This window comes from Oryctolagus cuniculus, chromosome 16, assembly GCF_964237555.1.
Source record: "Oryctolagus cuniculus chromosome 16, mOryCun1.1, whole genome shotgun sequence".
NCBI classification, from domain to species: Eukaryota; Metazoa; Chordata; class Mammalia; order Lagomorpha; family Leporidae; genus Oryctolagus; species Oryctolagus cuniculus.
The window spans coordinates 13,279,811-13,299,084 of record NC_091447.1 but is presented as its reverse complement, the minus strand read 5'-3'; positions in this window follow the sequence as shown (position 1 = coordinate 13,299,084).

Sequence of the window (19,274 nt, the reverse complement as noted above, 5' to 3'; positions counted from 1 at the left end):
AGATGTGCAAATCTCTTTGCTTCTGCTGGTGTCAGATAAGGAGGATTCTCGTGAAATGAGCTTGAGAAAACACACGTGAGAACCCAGGGCTATGGAGCCCAAGAGGATGAACTTCTCCTCTATTCCTAAAGTCGGTGCCACTGATCATGCACCTGGCTGGGAATGGGAGCAGGTGCAGAGGCATCTGGAGGCATCTCACTGCTCAGCGACATTACAAAGTGACAAAGGCGGCGTGCCAATCAAGGGTCATTTCTGGTGTTGGCTCCGGGATCTGTCTCAAAAGAATCGATGGAAAATGCCCATCACCTAAGCGGCTCTCCCACCGGAAATCTCCCACAGGAAATCTTGGTTGTGTATCAGACCACATGCTCTAGAGACTGCTACCAGTCCACACAGGGTGGGCGAGCCCCCCTTGGTCCTTCTATCTTTGACGAGCAGTGACGTGCAGTCTTCTTGGCTTGAGCACCTGCCCACAGTCAGGAGCCCTGCTCACCATAGAAGCACATGTGCAGGTGGAGTGCTCTAGGGTTTTAGCGGAAGCCTTGGCTGTACCCGACAGCTCTGTGCTTGGGAACTTACTTGAAAACTCTGATCTCTGGTCCTGACATTTGTTGAGTTGGCTCAACTGACAGTGGAAGTTTAAGTTTGGAGCAGAAGTCAGCTTGAGGAATGCGTTTCAGGAATGTGTTTCAGGTCCCAGTGAAACGATCGCTGAGGAGAGAAGGGGGCCTGAATCTTCAGTATGCATTTCCAGTCGTCCTAAGTTAGCAGGGGCACATGTGCTAAGAGATGATACAAGAGAAAGAGGAATGGTTGGAGAAGGAGTCATTGTATGCATTATTCTCTCTCTCTCTCCCGGACCCCTCAAAGTTTCATTGAATTGGGTGGCAGAAAGTCTTGCCAAGAAAAATTTTTTAAAATTTTCTTTTAAATCTGCTTTACCTAGGGACTGGTGCTGTGGCCTAGTAGGCTAAGCCTTAACCTGCAGAGCTGGCATCCCATATGGGTGCCGGTTCAAGTCCTGGCTGCCCCTCTTCCGATCCAGCTCTCTGCTATGGCCTGGGAAAGCAGTAGAAGATGGCCCAAGTGCTTGGGACCCTGCACCCACCTGGGAGACCTGGAAGAAGCTCCTGGTTCCTGGCTTCAGACTGGCCCAGCTCCTGCCCTTGTGGCCATTTAGGGAGTGAACCAGTGGATGAAAGATCTTTCTCTCTGTCTCCGTCTCACTATCTGTAACTCTATTCTCAAATACATAAATAAAATTTTAAAAAATCTACTTCACTTAAAAATTCCTATTCAAAATATCTCCAAGCGGCTCAAGCTAAGGAGAATAGAGCCCAAGATGATTGAAATCTTTAGACCTCAAAGTCTAGCATGAAAATCTGAGTTTGTCTCTTCTGGAGAAACTGGATCCTCTAGTTTCTCCCCCTTTGACCTTGAGGTCCTCCACCAAGGAACAAGATTTTGCCTCCTGCATGTCTTGACAACTTCCTATTTACCAGGTACTTGGCCTGTGACACCAGCACACTGAAGACTCCCAAGCAGTTCCACGAGGTAGGTCCTTTAGCCCCGCGTGGCAGCTCAGAAAATGGTGGCTTGGGGACCTTGACAGATGCCTGAGGTCCCTCAGTTGATATGCAGGTTTGGGTCTCTGGGTTGGTGCTACGTCTGAGTGGCAGGAATAAGAGAGAGGCTCAGAAACCACAAACAGAGGATCTGAGTAATTTTTAAGGAAAGACTGCAGAGGGAAAGTGAGTTTGATCAAACGGACAGGGCCAGAAAATCTACGGCTCTGGCGTGTGGTGCAGTGGGTTAAGCCAGCTGCTCTGCCTCCCACTCAGCTCCCTACCATTGTGCCTGAGAAGGCAGCAGAAGATGGACCGAGTACTTAGGCCCCTGCACCCATGTGGGAACATTTAGGGAGTGAACCAGTGGATAGAAGGTCTCTCTCTTTTTCTCCACTCTCCTCTCCTCACCTCCCCACCATGCTCTGCTTATGAAATAAAGAAATTTAAATAACTAAATGAAAACATTGAGAGTGGTTTGAGGAACATCCGGACATGTCAGAGGACCCAGGCAACCAGTTTGCAAATTGCAATTGGCCTTTTTGGAGATTGCTTTTCCAGAAATGTGGGGCTGCCCACCCGTGGGGGAACGATCCGATGAAGCTGGGCACGTTCTTAAGGCCGGATCCTAGACAGCTCATCCAAAGCCACAAGGTTAAGGTATGGGGCTGTGTGTTGCCTCGCTGTAATATGTTTCTTTCCTCTTCTGAGAAATGGAGGAAATAATAGCACCTATTTCACAGGGATGCGGTGGGAACCCATGGAGTAAGACACCGATGGTGTTTAGAAAGGTGCCTGGCACACTCAGGTGTGGGTGCTCCTATGTTCATTGTGGACATGCAAAGAGGGATGTGGGTTTGTGTGTGTGTGGGGGGGTGAGTAGAGGAGGCTGTGAGATGGCACATGCAGGGAGACCCCGTTTTGGGGGAGACCTCTGTGTGTGTGTGTGTGTGTGTGTGCGTGTGCTCATGGACTGTTGGGCAATTCACCTGTTGGTGATATCATTCTTTTTCTACAGTCAGAAAAAAAAATTGGTTTTCAAAAACAAAACAAAAATAAACAACAATGCTCAGGACAAACTCCCCTCCCCCCCAACAATTTAGCTTCTTCCTTGATTTCTGTATTCCTATTCACAGAGGAAAATGACCGGGAGTAACTCTTAGTTCTGTTATGGGGATCAAGTCATTTAACTAGAGTCTCTCTCTTTGGGGTGATTATTTAAAAAATGTAACAAGTGCCGGCTGGCGCCGTGGCTCAATAGGCTAATCCTCCACCTGCGGCGCCAGCACACAGGGTTCTAAAGCCGGTCGGGGCGCTGGATTCTGTCCTGGTTGCCCCTCTTCCAGGCCAGCTCTCTGCTATGGCCCGGGAGTGCAGTGGAGGATGGCCCAAGTCCTTGGGGCCCTGCACCCGCTATGGGAGACCAGGAGAAGCACCTGGCTCCTGGTTTTGGATCAGCGCGATGCGCCGGCTGCAGCATGCCGGCCGTGGCGGCCATTGGAGGGTTGAACCAACGGCAAAAAGGAAGACCTTTCTCTCTGTCTCTCTCTCTCTCTCTCATTGTCCACTCTGCCTGTCAAAAAAAAAAATGTAACAAGTGAATATTGGGGGCATGAAAGTCTTCAGGAGGAATCATCACTACTCCTGGTCTGTTTTCCAGGCATTTAAAAAAGCCTTTTCTTTCTAGGGCCCACAGCTGTGACCAGTGGTGTTTAGGAAATAACAGTAAGAACAGCATTGACAAAATACATCCAACCCTCAGGGGTTTGTTCTTATTTCAAACAAACTGAACCTGCAAGGACCTCGTGACGCAGCCCTCCAGGAAATGGAAAATGCTGCCTACAACTTCTGAACTGCCAGGGGATGCTTAGTGCCGAGGCGTCTGCATGAGGATGCAAGGCAGGGGCTTGCACCTGCTCGGTCACAGGATACAGCACCTATTATATGACACATTGGACTCACCGTTAAAAATCGCACTGGACTCATCTGGGATTTAACAGGAGTACAGACATAAGTTAACCAGAAAACAGTCTCTCTTCTCTTTCCCTTAGTAGGGGCATGCTCTGAAGTCCCTACTGATGAAAGGAAATGAATGCTCCAATGCATCTCAAATCAAAACACGAATCTTATAACCAAGTAGAAACGCAACAATGAAAACTGGCGTGCGAGAGGAGAAGGATGGGACGAACGTTAGAACTATTCGTCCCTTGGCGATTTTTTAACCTGACTCGTTAAAGCCTTGGGTTTCTCAATCTGAGATCATGATTTCATTTTTCCCAATTCCTGATGCAAATTGTAATGTCCTTTAAATAGGTATTTTATTTAAGGTTCAACCACAGCAATAAATTTATCGGTTGCTAACATGTTAGGCTAAAAGCTGACTGCCCTCTGGTGGACTGTTTTTAAAACATTGAGTACCTTGTTCACTGAATTGCTTTATAAAATACTGCACAGAGCCATGAAATGGTTTTTCAATTCAGTTCAAATAAAATTACTTGAGGAAAAGGGGAAAACCCAAACAAGTCACTCTTTATTAACGTAAAAGCAAATTTGAATGAGTTCAGCTTTCTTTCGATCTTTATAACTAGTTGGCCCTTTATATATAAATTTATTTTAGTTTCAATGATAATGAAACCAAGAAAGAAACAAAGAAAAAAAATTTGGAACATCATGTTCATTTTTGGAATGTGGATATTTTGATCGCTTTGTTATTTTTCAGTTGTTTACAGCAATGGAAAAAATAAAGTGTTTATTGTGCTCATGTTCTGTAGGAATGTAATCTTGCTGTTTGAAAAATGAAATGAAGATAATTCTGTACCTGACTAAAAAGAAGGACTATATTGACTAATTTAAAAAGAAAAAAAAAAAAGCTTAAGAAAAAAACTACACCAAAGTACAAGAGTTAAAATGAGTATAATATAGGAAAGGATTTTTAGGGAGTGTTAGTAAACCACTTTGGAATGTAAGAAAGAAAAACAAAACCAAACACCAGTTTGCTGTCAACTCTGTGATACAACAGGATCTCATTTTCCTCTGTTAGTAATTCCCTTCCCCTGCCGAGGCTAAGGCTCTGTGAGCTGAAATCCCAGGCGATCCCCACCAGCTGGGTGTTGGGTTCGCTTGTTTTCCACTGCCTGTAGGATTGGGCACATTTACAACCGTGGAGGCACCGCTGGCTAATTGAGAATTCCAACTCAGGCTTTAAATCACTTCCTTAGCACACACACCTCATCCTTAGGCAAACAAATCTCGTGAACAGTATTTAAACTCACATTAGCAAAGTCATTTCAAGTAGATAAAAACTGGGCACATAGAAGTCCTGAACTGGCAAAGCACTTTACAACAAAAGTCTTAGAGACTGTAAGGAAAATGAAAGAAAGTCCTGAGCGATTTCTCTGGTTAATTCCATCAGTGCCAGCAACACCTCTGAAAATTCCATTTAACCTTCCCCCTCCCCTTTCTTCTTGGTGCACAATTTCTTGGCAACGACATAAAGATGAATTTTTATCTCGATTTCTTTCACATTTGCAAATGAAATCGTACACAGAACACTCTTTGTCACGACGGCATTGAGAATTGCAGTCAAATCACTACAGCAGTTAATTCTCTGGCTGCAAATACTGCAGCCCAAGTAAAGTGGCAGCTTAAGCAATTTTTAAACCAACGCTGTTCCTCCAGTGCAAAGTATCAGATACCAAGCCACCTGTGTGAATTTCCCCCAAAACAGTCAAGAAAGTCGCACTTTTGTAAACGTTTATCACCAAGTATTTGGTGCAAATTAACATTTTTTTTTTCATGTTTGCTCTCAAGCTCATTAACATAAGAAATGGCCTTAAAATGTAAAGATGCCAATTTTTTTCCCCAGTCCACTCCAGTGTAACAGGAAATATAGAAGTCATGCCCACTAGGGCATTGTTGCTTCGAATGGTGATAATACAACGTGGTGTTCCACAAAGACTAGCGCTCAGTTTGCAAGTGATAACAGCAACCCAGGCTATCGATTTTTCCTTGCCCTAAAGGCTACTCAGAGGGGTTTTGAGTCCTATTTACTTCCCCTCCTCCATCCTCAGGGAATCAGAAATCTCAGTGTTCAGTTGAGTTATTCCTGTTTTTTCATTTAAAAATGCAAAGGCATAGGTCCTGAGCCTTGAGCATCCTCGTTGCTGCCAAGGGTTCTGTTGGGTGATCAATGTCTATACAGGCTGAAAAGCAGTCTCACCTCGCATTGCCAGGTAAGGGGAAAGTGAACAGTTAGCTGGTATCTGTGTGGATCTATCTAAATGCACGATCCGCCAGTTGCCTCGGAGCTGGAAATGTTCCGTACGCTCTCAGTATTGATCGAATCAATATCTTCATAGTTTAAAATGGGATTTTTAGATCGCAAACGTGCACCAGCTAATTGCAGCTTTGCCATTTGCGGCGGCGGGGGGAAGCCTCAGCGCGCGCTCTCCGCTGCGCCTTTCTTTTTCCAACAACAGAGGGCGCTCTGTCGTTGGCGTAGGACCTGGGCTCTAGCCCGGGCCGAGAGCTGGGATGGCAGCATCTGACAGGCAAGGCTTGCCGTTGGCTCCCTTAGCAGGCAGAAGCTCTTCCAACTGGCCAGTGTATAATTTATTGGAAATGCTACTGATCATTGAAACAACATACCTGAATGAAAGAGAACCCCATGATTTGTAAAAGTCGGATGCAAGTGACTTTTTGAGTCTGAGGTGTGTTATTATTTGACCATCACCGAAGGGTTAGTGTTGGAAATCATCATCTGCATAAAATCAAAGATGCATGCTCCAATGTAAGCTCACCTTGTGCAGAGAACGGCAGCTTTATTTATGTCGCCTGCCCAGGCACCAGGCGTGAGGGAATCTTTAGAGAACCTGCCTCAGTGCAACTGAAATATATTCTAGCGGTTTGTATATTCGCTCCAAGAAACAGGAAATAATTCTTCATATGGTAATGTGTCTGGGTCCTAATTGACACATTAGAGAGATTCGAGGAGGCCTTTTCTTCGCCACAGGTTACAGAGAGAGGATTTTAGGTGCTGGTGCTATTCATTTCTCACCAGTCAAAGGCACTAAATTTAAACTGAAAAGTTGAAAGAATGAATAAAGGTGTACTTCAAGAAAATTAGATTTTCTCAGGGTATTTGTCCAAGATCTACATGTACGGAGATGTAATTTATTGGATGCTTCAACACCACCGAGTAATCATAACCAGGGAGCACAGCAATTGCATTTACCCTCCGTGGCGGAAACTTTCCGAATGTCTTCAAGCCATTGTAAAAGCAACAGTGTGAAATCCTAATAGACCCCGATCACCATAGTTGACAGGAGGGTGCATTATCAGGGCCCATTATTTTCAGCCAGAGCCTTCTATCTCACGAACTGGGCTGATACCGCAAATAACAGAATACGAGGGGATGGAAGAGGCAAGCAGCTGCCCAGACTTAGACACAAAGCATGTGAAGAAGCAGAGGTGTCTTAAAAAATCCTCAGAAAATGAGCTCCCCGCTCACACAAGGAAAGAAGCACAAGGTTTGCTTGTGCTAAATGTATGTTTGTGTGATCTGAGGATGATGAAGCAAATATTTAGCAGCCAGGAGACGGAATACTGCCTCCCAGCAATATCACTTCCCCGACTGGGAGATAAGTGCCGTGTTCCTTCTTTTGCAAATAAATTCGCCAGGAGCTGCTTCCACATTTATAAAAACAATTTCCACCGATCGCCAAATAACGGTAAATTCATTGATGCATATTTTTGAGTTGGAGGCATACAAATAATTACATGTCTGATTAAATCCACTTATATGCCTCCGTGTCTCACTAAATCTATAATAGTTGTGAATTGTTACGACGTATTACATCTAAGTGCATAAATAATAGAACGCCAATGCAGAGTCCAGCTTTCTTACAATAGAACGCGTGGCGATCATTCACACAGATACAGTGGGAATATGTTATGGAAAAGAATTTATCTTAGAAATCATTAGGGGAATGTCTGATGCTTCCAAGTGAGACTGTAGCGAGAAAGCTGAAGAAATTGTCCTTTTCTCTCACCCTGGCTTCACTATCTTGTAAAACATACTAAATAATTATTTTAATGAGCTTGTCATTGGAGAATACTTCAACTGAAAATCCTCTTCTTAATGTGCAAGCTATGAGAAACACACTTCCAAGTTGGCTGGATTCTTAATGTACACGACTGGCTTCTCCCACCAAGCTCCCTGTCCCCCGACACTCTCCCACCCCACCCACCTCCTCTGCCTCTTGGAACCAAGCTAATTTAAATGATTATAGTATTTGGAGAAGGCTTTTAAGGGTCTGTTCAAAGTTGAGAATCGCAATGCTTTGTAACAACAGTTTGATGCCACTTTTCACTCCCTGCAAGAGAGATGGGATTTTGCTTTCTTTTGATAGAGACCCGGCTTCTAATAACTTTAATCACATAATATTTAACCATATTTGTTATACCACAACACTTGGTAACACTTCATTCTGAGAGTTCCAGCATTATTAATTCATTTGGTATTCATTGTAATAACACAGGTCATAATGAACTCATTTGGTATTCATGTGGATGTTGTAAGGACTTCCATAGGAATTCTTTTGCATTTCAGCATTAATTAAACGCGTGCCCTAATTTTCTTTGGAAAATCGGAATATACGGCATTTCCTAAGTAGTCTGCCTTCAATAGCACCCACACTGGGTTGATTATGAAATCATACCCTGAATTATCTGTGCACGTTTCTTTGAGCATATTTTATATGCAAAACAGCTAACACACCAAGATCAGTGTGTCAATTGTTCTGAGTCCTGATAGATATTCTTAATGCCAGCATTTTGTGAATGCAGAGAGAAGTGATATTTACAATCACGCTTCTCAGGCAAAGAAGCGCACAGCTCTACATTTCTTCCCAGAACCGCAAAGAGAGGTGATGTCTCACTTGGAAAAAAACGAGCAACCAACACCCAGAAAACGAAAGCAAGCAGTGTGAGCAGGGGATGGTGTGTGTAATGGCATCTTCCTGTCTGAATGCTGGTGCTGGCACCCCTGTGGACAGCTCCTCTGCGTGTGCCAATGTGGCATTGTGGCCTGCTTCTCGTGTGAAGTCATTTGCTCAGCTGGGGGGTGGAAAAATACCAGCTCCTTTTAGCATCTGCAGCTCGCAGAACCAAGTGGTTATGTATGGCAGGGCAGTGCAAAACCATTGTCAAGAGAAATCTCCTAAAAGGTGCTGGTCTTCAATCACATCAGGGTCTCTGAAGTTTTTGCATAGGCTTTTAATCGAATTGCCAAAGTGGCCGACTCCATTGTGTTTTCTCCCAGCAGCGACCACAATTTCTCAGTCCTTTCTCGCCCCTTATACTGAAGAAAAAAGTGATACCAGGATTGAGGGTGTGCGACTCTACCATGAGGTTCTGCTTTAAGCCTCAGGGGGTTCTTGTGTTAATGGGAGGGTTTTGTTGTTGTTGTTGTTGTGTTTGATTTTTTTTTCTGCTTATCCCTTGTCTAGAAACTGAAATGAAGTCAGCAGCATTTGAAAATATACCCTTAAAGGAAACTACATCCCCACCTCTCAGCCACTTGATTCTGCAGTTTCCATGGGGCGCGGGGACTTGTTTAACTGTTAAAGTATCTTAAAATCGGCATCTCTGAAATACCCTTTAAACCTCAGCATTATTTGCACATCATTTCTCATGCAGGCATGAGTAGAAAACCACACATCTTCGCCAGGAAAACTCACGTCACCCTTGGGACAGCTCTAACACTTTGGATCCAAATTAGAATTTTAGAAACATTTTCAACTAACACTAGCCTTGCAGGGTCCCGAGACAGAAAAGGAAGAGGGGATCACACAGTTGACTGAGAGGTTTATTTTTTTTTCTATAAAATCCCAGGCAGGGAGAATAGGAAATTCAGTTCTCCATGCTAATGTAGTGTAGGAAACGGATGCGGTTTTTTTCTCTTATGCTGTGTAACTCCTATTCCATTTAATAGGAACCATATATCAAGGTAAGGGGAGAGAAAGCAGGTGCCCGTTCTGTAGCTTGGAGAATTACACCATGGAGAGCCTGACACCTGGAGACCCTGGGCAGGTTACAAATGCTACCTGCTGTGAATTCTAGGCTCTCGCTGAATTTCAACCTTCCAGGCAGATCACAAAAAGTGCCTGGGAGGTGTGTGATGCATTTGCTTGTTTGTTTAGGTTCACAGGCCTTCTACTGAGCATAGCTCTTCTTAATCTTTGCGCTGAAGTGTGTTTAGTATGCCAGTGGCACTTACCTGCATGAAGCCTGCTGCACAGTGGCAGATTCTGTTTTGCCACTGGTGGCAAACAGTTTAATTAGGAACACAAAATAGCTGCCTGTTTTACTTCCCCAACCCCCACCCCGCCAGTGTGTGCTCCTTGTCTGTGGATCAATCAGAAAACTACCCCTAGAAGAGTCTCTCTCTTCAAGCTGTCTCTAATGAAACTTCCAGATTTCAACTGGTTACACTGAGCTCTCTCGGCAACAATTTATTCTTTCTTTCTAAACAGGTCTTCAGGTATGCGAGGCTGTTGCTAAATTACATGGTGCTGGCAATATCCTGAAATATCATGACTGTGGGCAGATGAAGGGGGATGAGTTGAAACAAGAATAAATGACAGAAGATACGTTGAGGGAGGAATGGAGAAACACGGACCAGCAAAATTATTAAACTTGAGAGTGGGTCCTTAATGAAGATACTCAATTAAATGACCTCCCGACAGGATGGACATAGCAAATGGGATTCGCAGGAAATTATCTTCTATTATCTTCCAAAGTGATAAGAGGACACGGTAGCACAGACCAAGATGAGGAAAGTACAGGGCAGCTGAACCCGGACGAATAAAGCAATGCCGGTGAGAAGATGATGACCCCTCCAGCGTCATCCTGGAGGTACTGCATAAAATCACAGGCCATTGAAAAGACCGTGATTGAGGCTTTGCGGTACTGCATTTTCTACCTAGTTTTGCCTTTTGGAAAATGTGCCTGGCCTTGATGCATCAAAGCTGGCTCTGTCTCTGTAGTTTATATAAATTAGAAAGAGCATTGTGAACTAGCCAAGCAGGCACCTGCCATTGCTGTGTGCTTCTGTCTTACTGCATCTGTCCATGATACAGGAAGTAATTCTGATGAACCTTTAGAAACTGCGGAATTATGAAGATGTGGTTGAGCATATCTTAGAAAAGAAGGGGCCGGCGCTGTGGCGTAGTAGGTAAAGTTGCCGCCTGCAGTGCCAGCATCCCATATAGGCGCCTGTTCAAGTCCCGGCTGCTCCACTTCCAATGTATCTCTCTGCTGTGGCCTGGGAAAACAGTAGAAGATGGCCCAAGTCCTTGGGCCCCTGCATCCACATGGAAGACCTGGAAAAAGCTCCTGGCTCCTGACTTCAGATCAGCCCAGCTCCAGCCTTTGTGGCCATTTGGGGGGATGAAAGACCTCTCTCTCTGTTCCTCTGTCTCTCTCTACCTCTCAAATAAATAAATAAATCTTTAAAAAAAATTGAACATATGTACCTTGCCTAAGTTTCTGTATATTTTGTTCACAAATGCCTTTTTAAAAATGTTTAAAGAAAATTTTCTATTTATTTGAAGGCAGAGAGAAAGAAATATCTCCCATCTGCTGGTCACTCTCCAAATGCCACAACACCAGGGCTGGGCCAAACTAAAGTCAGGCTCCAGGAACTCCATCTGGGTCCCCGACATGGGTGGCAGGGACCCAGGTACTTGAGCCGTCACCTGCTGCCTCCTAGGGTGCACGTTAGCAGGAAGGTAGACTGGGAGCAGAAGTGGAGTGATGTCGGGCATTGAGATGAGGTTGTGGGTGTCCCAAGCAGTGTGACTTGACCCACTGCATCATGATGCCCCCCGGGGGCTATGTTTATTGTGGTAGAATTAACACGAGTGAACACAGAGAGCAATGCATTTTTGCCTAAGTATCTAACCTTGTGACCACACCGGGTGCATGTTTCCATAGCCACAGAAAGCTCCCTCCTGCCCCTGTTCAGTCCATACTTCCAAGAGCTAATCCCTCCTCTCCTTTCTTTTACTATTTTCAGTTCAATATTCTTGAACTTCATATGTGTATGTGTGTGTGTGTGTGTGTGTGTGTGTAGGAAATCATAGACTATGCCCTCATTTTTGTGCTTGGTATTTTGAACTGGAGATCATTTTTGACTGTCACAGTCCTCTCCTATTAGGGACTGGGAGAGTTGGGAGGACAGGATTGATCATCCGCATACCCTCCCCTTCTCCCCAGCTTTATTCTGACTCTGTTCTGTTCTGCATGACTATAGCTCAGAGGTTAAGGGTGTTGGTTTGGTCTCTGTCCATTGTCTCCCCCATATAGGAGACCCAGGTCAAGTTCCTGGCTTCTGACTTCAGTCTGGCCCAGGCCTTGGTACTGTGGCATTTGGGGCGTGAACCAGCAGATGGGAGATTCTCTCTCTCTCTCTCATTCTACCTTCAAATAAATAGAAAATTTCCCCTACAAACGTTTTTTAAAAGGCAGCTGGAGCAAACTAGACATATGCCTAGGCTAATCTTTTCTAATATATACTCAACCATATCTTCAGAATTCCATCACTACCATTCAAGGGAGCTTGGGTAACTTGCTTAAAACACGCAAACCCTAGCTTGCTAATTAGAAACATAACTACATTGTGTGTGTGTTTTGAGGACAAAATGGAATCAACTGCATAAAGTCCTCAGTATGGTTTCTGGTCTCCATGTGAGTGCATTGAGACCAGCTAGGTACACAGTAAGTTAAAGACAGAGAGTTCTTCACTGGGCTGCTCACAAGTAGAATGGGTAGAAGCATCAAAATTTCCAGGCTCTGAAAATGGTCTGCATCTTCTCTCTCTAGTAGGGCAGAGAAGGTTGCTGATAAGCGTTCTTTCCTAGCTGCATCTGTGTCATTACTGGCCCTTTTTGAATAAAAGGAAACACTATTGCTTTGAAAAAATGTATTTATATGGAGTGCACAATTACCAGTGCATACCTGCGTATTTTGAAATGACTGCTGAGAGGAAAGGATAGATTTTGGAACTGGAAGGGTGCTGACAATTCTTTCAGTTTATCCTAGGTTATGAATGAGGAGGCAGAGGCATGTCCTGCTATTTAAGGCCAACAAAGAACCCAGGGTTTCTGTCTTCTAGTCCAGGGTGATGGTTCTGCCAGCAGGAGTCCCTGGCCCATAGCAAAGGCATCACCTAACGCTGACAAATCTGCTTAGAAATGCTTGTTTTCAGACCACGCCCAAGATCCACCGCACTGTGACACTCCAGGACAGGGCTCAGCAGTCTGCACTTTCACATGTTGTCTGGGTCACTGTCACCTGCGAAGGTTCTAATCCGGGCCCCGGGGCTTTTGCTCTTGAGAGTGTAATGTGTGGGCCATCAGCGTCTGCCTCGTTTGGAGGCCTGTGCACCCTGCGGGATCCCAGGCCCCAGCCCCGCTGCATTAGGAGCTTGGCAAGACGCCCAGGATGATGTACCTGCACTGAGAGGCAAGAAGCACTGGTCCCGGCTAGTCCTAGTCAGAGCTGCCTGGGAATAGCCCACCGGGGTCCGTGCCACCTTCTCCCGTGAGAGTCTGGCGACCCCAGCCCCTGGCTGATCTCCTCCTGAGGTTGACTGCTTCCTCAAGGACAGGCCATAAAACCCAACAGTGACGACAGCAGAAACAAACAAGTCCCCCACCATGTGCCAGCCAGATCCTGGGCTAAGCAAACTCCACGGGGCTGCTTAATCCCGTAACACAGACTGATGTCCTTCCCTGACGCTACTCAGGGTCTCAGTCATTCATTCCAAGCCATTCACTGTAGCACTTCTGCCCAATTGCTAGCTGGAGCCTCATGTCAGAGTTGCTCCTCTCCCAGCATCACTGCACGAGCCGGGGACGGAGTTCAGAGACAATCTTGCTGCTTTGGCTCTTGATCCTTGATGCTGTGAGACCCTGGCTCCCTGCGCCTACTGGCCCAAGCACTCTGGTAATTCTCTAAGCTCCTAAGCCAACTTAAATGCACAGGAATCATGAAAAGTGTGAGTGTGCCCACACACGTGACATCTTGATCCTCATCATTGATGATTTCTGAAAAGAGAGATTGGGGCCGGTGCTGTGGCGGTGGCGTAGCCGGTAAAGCCGCCGCCTACAATGTTGGCATCTGCTATGGCCTGGGAAAGCAGTAGAAGATGGTCCAAGTCCTTGGGCCCCTGCACCTTTGTGGGAGACCCAGAAGAAGCTCCTGGCTCCTGGCTTCAGATCAGCCCAGCTCCAGCCGTTGCAGCCATCTGCGGGTGGAAGACCTCTCTCTCTCTTTGGCCTGGCTCAGACCCAGCTGTTGTCGCCATTTGGGGGAGTGAACCAGCAGATAGAAGATCTCTATTTCTCTTTCTTTCCCTCTCTCTTTTCCTCTCCCTCTATCCCTCCCTTCCTCCCCTTCCCGCTCTGTCACTTTGCCTTCAAGATAACAAATGTCTTTTTTTTTTCTTTGACAGGCAGAGTTAGTGAGAGAGAGAGACAGAGAGAAAGGTTTTCCTTTTTCCATTGGTTCACCCCCCAAATGGCTGCCAAGGCCAATGTGCTACGCCGATCCAAAGCCAGGAGCCAGGTGTTTCCTCCTGGTCTCCCATGGGGTGCAGGGCCCAAGCACTTGGGCCATCCTCCACTGCACTCCCTGGCCACAGCAGAGAGCTGGACTGGAAGAGAAGCAATTGGGACAGAATCCGGTGCCCCAACTGGGACTAGAACCCGGGGTGCTGGCGCTGCAGGCGGAGGATTAGCCTAGTGAGCCATGGCGCCGGCCTGTCACTCTGCCTTTCAAGAAAACAATTGTCTTTTTAAAAAGTACTCAATAAGATGTAAAGTTGCCGTCAAATTGCAATGAAACTTTCTAAATGCTTAATCTCCCTTTGGGTACTCTTATTGTCCCAGGCCAGTAACAGTTACAGGACTGATATTGTTCTTGAAAGTACATTTTGAGTGGCAAGAAAGCAAGCAACCCACTGAGTGAAACAGAGGCGGTGTCTGGACCAGTTTGAAGCTGCTACACAACAGGTCAGGGAATTCTCTGACTCCGTATCTCCTCCCAGACAAAGGTACAAAAAGTCCCTGATGCTTTCTTCAGAACCAGTCCCAGGAAAATTAGTAACATTTCTTTTTTCTTTTTCTTTTTTTTTTTTCTGTGTTTATTCATTCATTCAGCCAACACTGAGTGGTAATAGACTATGTGCCAGATTCTTGGGCTGAAGAAACTGATGAACACGTGGTCCCCATTTCAGTTTACCTGTTAGTAGATAGTAATTTCTTTTCTGCACGCTGCTTACCGATCTCTTCATCTATTCTTCCACCCACAAATCTTAGAGGCGTTTTCGAAAGTTCATGGGAGATTCAGTTAAAAGGCAAGATGACCTTGGTACAAAAATATGTTGAAATCTGTGCATCTAATGTGTCTTTAAAAAGTTCATGGGAAATGCTGACATGAAAAACCTATGCATAGATTTCAAAATATTTTTCTTAAAATCTACTTTTATTTACATGAACTTTTTTGAAGTCCCTATCCGCATCCCCTTCAAAAAAGAATTTAAAGTGACTTATTTTACTATATAATGAGATAAAGATAAAACTACTAAGTTTTATAATTCATAGCATTTTTTAGTTGGAATCTTATTCTAATCTTGACCCATCACACCATCTTGTGAAGGTAGTAGGATAGGATAGGAATAATTATGGCCATTGTAAAGATTAGAAAACAGGCTGGGGCCTGCACTGTGCTGCAGTAGGCTAATCTTGCATCTGTGGCACAGGTATCCCATATGGGTGCCGGTTCTAGGGTTCTAGTCCTGGCTGCTCCTCTTTCCCACCCAGCTCTCTGCTACGGCCTGGGAATGCAGTAGAAGATGGCCCGAGCACTTGGGCTCCTGCACTCACATGGGAGACCCAGAAGAAGCTCCTGGCTCTCCTGGTTTCAGATCAGCCCAGCTCTAGCCATTGTGGCCATTTGGGGAGTGAACCAGCAGACAGAAGACCTCTCTCATTCTGCCTCTGCCTTTCAAATAAATAAATAAATCTTAAAAAAAAAAAAAAAGATCAGAAAACAGGCTCAGAGGAGCTCCCCATGTGCCCAGGATCAGAAGCTTGTGCAGAGTGGAAAATCCAACTCAGGTTTGTATGCTCCACTCGTGGCGCCTTCGCTGGGGTTGTTTTCCTCTGCAACTCTTCATCCACTGTCATCCTTGGATTTCCTTTGATGCTCTCATTCCCCAAGCATGCTGAGGTCACGACCTTCCCGGAGGTGACAAGCTCTCACTTGGGTTTTCACGTGCAGTTCACTGGGAAGAAAGGTCTTCTGCTTTCCTTTTTTCCCCAAATTCCTATTTCATGGACCTCTATCCTGTTCACCCTTGGTCTTACCCATACTGGATGACAGCACACCCGAACAAAGCTGAATATAGGTCTCTCTTTAGTGGTAACACATGGCCAATGTTTCCCTCTCCAACTGGGAGAAGACCTAGTCAGTTCAGACTGTGGGGGAGGGGAAGTTTGCCTTCATCGATTCCACCCTCCTGGAGCGCTCTCTTCTCCCCTAAATCAGCAAGGCACACAGGAAGACCCTGTTTTCTTCACTCCATTGATGAAATAGTCTCTCGGAGCATTTGCTCACACCAGGGCTTAATGGCAGCGGGCCATATACTGCGGTGACTGCTTAGATACATTTTTGCCTTGTGTTTTCTTCACTGTTGTGTTGCCACAGCCCAATATCACGTCTCTCACAAGGCAAGCGCTCGGGAAGTATTCAATTGAGTGAATGTTCAGTGACTTTGTACTTTGGCCAAAAGAAACCTTGCTTCTTCTTAAAGAGTTGACAGACACAGAAACCAAGATGCGAGCTCCCATCACTTGCCTGACACCGAATTCAGGGCTTTTTATTTAGTGCGAACCTGCTGTGTTCTTCTCCTTGCCTCTGGTCTCACTTCCTTCCTATCTGTCCTCTGCATTGATGTCTGAACCATGGCTCTAAGATGCATATCTGATTACGCCACTGCTTACCTAAAATGCCCCTCATAGATTTCCAATTGACTTCAGATTATAATCCACAAACCTCACCAGGTAACACCCACACCTACAGCAGAGAAAGCAGGGAGAGGTAACCAAATAGAGGGTTACTAGAAGATGCAATGGATGCAAATTGGGATACCATCGATTAATCAATCGGATGAGGGGATTGAGGCGAAGGAAGGTTCAGATGCCATAGTGAAGGTCAAGGCTGGTGAAGAAGATGCTGTAAGAAGCCACCTTATGAAAATGCATTTCTCTAGTTCTATTTTCTCCCACTCTCAGGCCTCTCAAAATAGGCAAAACCTGTCAAAACTTCCTGAGACTCATCTTGCAATATGGTAAGGAATTGGGGCATGATAAGACACAACGGTGAGAAGTGTGTGTGTGTGTGTGTGTGGGTGTGGGTGTGGGTGTGTGTGTGTGTTGTGGAAGATGCTGCCTCATGCATGTTTGCTGGTTTTAAGTATCTGTTGTCCCCATTGTGATGACAATGAGCCCCTTACAGCAGTAATCTCTACATTTCTTTCTGGATAAGAGAAGGAATAGTTTGGGAGGGAAGGTTGTTTAGATTGTGTTCTGCTTCTTTGTCAATGGTGGCTAGGAAGAAAACCCTGGAACAGAAAGGGCACTCAGGCTCACAGGCATGAACAGAAGGCCGTGGGGGACTGTCTCGTAGAGAAAAGCGTGGGGAGGTTAGACTGGAGTGGTTTTGACAGATTTGCTCCAGTACTAGCTAGGAACTCTATCACTTACCTATGAAATGGGCCATCGTGGCAAATCACGGTGCTTCGTCCCATCCAATGCTCCGCAAATATTAACTATCATGGCAGTGATACATGTCTTACTGATAGGAAAACCACGGTGGTGTCTTTGGCAAATGAGCTTTGCCATCCAGAGACACATCTCTCAAGAATTCCACATCAAATTGGTGTTCTTTATGGTCTTTGCTGCACATTGATGTACTCAGGAGGAAATAGATGAAGCATCATCATTGGACACAGGGAAAGCAAACCTTTTTATTCCCATTAGAAGAACCAACGAAGAGCTGAACAGATTTCTGGGACAATGAGAAAATAGGGCCAGTGCCATGGCTCACTTGTTTAATTCTCCGCCTGTGGTGCCAGCATCCCATATGGGCACTGGGTTCTAGTCCCAGTTGCTCCTCTTCCAGTCCAGCTGCTCTCTGGCCCAGGAGGGCAGTGGAGGATGGCTCAAGTACTTGGAGCCCTGCACCTGCATGGGAGACCAGGAGGAAGCACCTGGCTCCTGGCTTTGGATCGGAGTAGCGCTGGCCGTGGCCACCATTTGAGGAGTGAACCAGCAGAAGAAAGACCTTTCTCTCTGTCTCTCTCTCTCTCTCTGTCTATAACTCTACCTGTCCAAAAAAAAAAAAAAAAAAAAAAAAGGAAAATAAAACTGACTTGTTCACTTTGATTTCTCTTAAGGTATGCAGAATGAGAAGGCTTCTTCCTCACCTGATTTCCTCCTGCCTGAAACAGAGGTGTTAGACCCCGAGTTCAAGGAAACAGGGTGCAGGGAAGCTGGGAGGGCGAGTGAGAGGCGTTCTGATTCTGATCCGTGCTTTCTGAGGCTCTGAGACAGGGCTTCATGCTTCTCTCCACCCGGATAGAAAACAGTGGAACCCACACTTGAGCCTGCAACAGAATTCTTGGAGGGCTCATTAGGTGTAAATACCTGGGCCTCAAACCACCAATGGTGAACTGCCCGGCTGGGGTGGGACCAGTGTTCTGCATTTTGGACAAGTTGTGGAGGTGATGCCAGTGAGGCTGGAGAGGGACCACACGTTAAGAACCACTGCATTGTCCCACTGACAGGGCCTTCCACAGTGAAAGAGTTTCAAAGCGCAGGCTCTTCTTGAAGAACTCTTAGAATTATTATTTTTGCAATGTCCTTTTCTTCTTGGAACTCTCTCTCTCTCTCTCTCTCGACATTTCAATCCATATTGTCAATATATCTCTTTGGCCTTGTTCCTTCTTTGCATTTAGGTTCTGCAACCTTCCCTGCTGGAAATCTTGTTGACACATTTCTAGTTAGTTCCGTGGTGTGCTTTGTGTTGCGTTTTCCTACTCTTGTATGTTTAGTAAGTTCTCTTTACTTTATAATTGGAATCTCTCTTCTGCTTTCACCTCTGGCCTAACACTTGCCCCTCAAGTCCTTGCCTGTGGTATACACAACACAAATAGACCTAATAGAACTCATTATTAGATGCCAGTGCTGTGGCATAGGGGGTTAAGCCTCCACCTGCAGTGCTGGCTTCCTGGATGGGCGCTGGTTCTAGTTCCAGCTGGTCCACTTGCAATCCAGCTCCCTGATAATGCACCTGGGAAAACAGCAGAGGATGGTTCAAGTGCTGGGGCCCCTGTATCCATGTGGGAGACCCGGAAGAGGTTCCTGCCTCTGGCCTGGCCCAGTCCTAGCCATTGCAGCCATTTGGGGAGTGAACCAGAGGATGCTCTCTCTCTCTCTCTCTCTCTCTCTCTCTCTCTCTGCCTCCTCTCTCCTTCTCTCTCTGTATGTCTGCCTTTCAAATAAATAAATAACTCTTTAAAAGAAAAACAGAACTCCCTATTAATAATAGACCTCTTCCTTCATTAGAATGTGCTTATCACCT